The sequence below is a fragment of the Pterocles gutturalis genome, unplaced genomic scaffold, assembly GCF_000699245.1.
Source record: "Pterocles gutturalis isolate BGI_N339 unplaced genomic scaffold, ASM69924v1 scaffold49376, whole genome shotgun sequence".
In the NCBI taxonomy this organism is placed as follows: Eukaryota; Metazoa; Chordata; class Aves; order Pterocliformes; family Pteroclidae; genus Pterocles; species Pterocles gutturalis.
Genome location: NW_010102348.1, coordinates 1 through 299, shown reverse-complemented (window position 1 = coordinate 299; position 299 = coordinate 1).

Here is a 299-nt window from a genome sequence, read left to right as displayed (position 1 = left end):
GCAGCTGTGTTTTTCCTTCTCAGCTGTCGATTTTCCATTCTATTTAAGACTAAAGTACCAAAATCTTTGCACATAAGGCAAAGAGCACATATTCAAACCAGGGCATTCCTCTCTGTGCCCCATTTTTTTAAACCCCACACTGCATAGGCATAGTTTTTATAACACCAAAATTTCATCTTCTCAAATGTTGTTATCCTCCTGTCCCATCTCTCACAAGCAGATGTTCTGCACTTGGTCGTAGTTGCTTCCTGGCCTTTGGGTCCTGTGGTTAGAAATTAATAACTATAATTAGTTATATA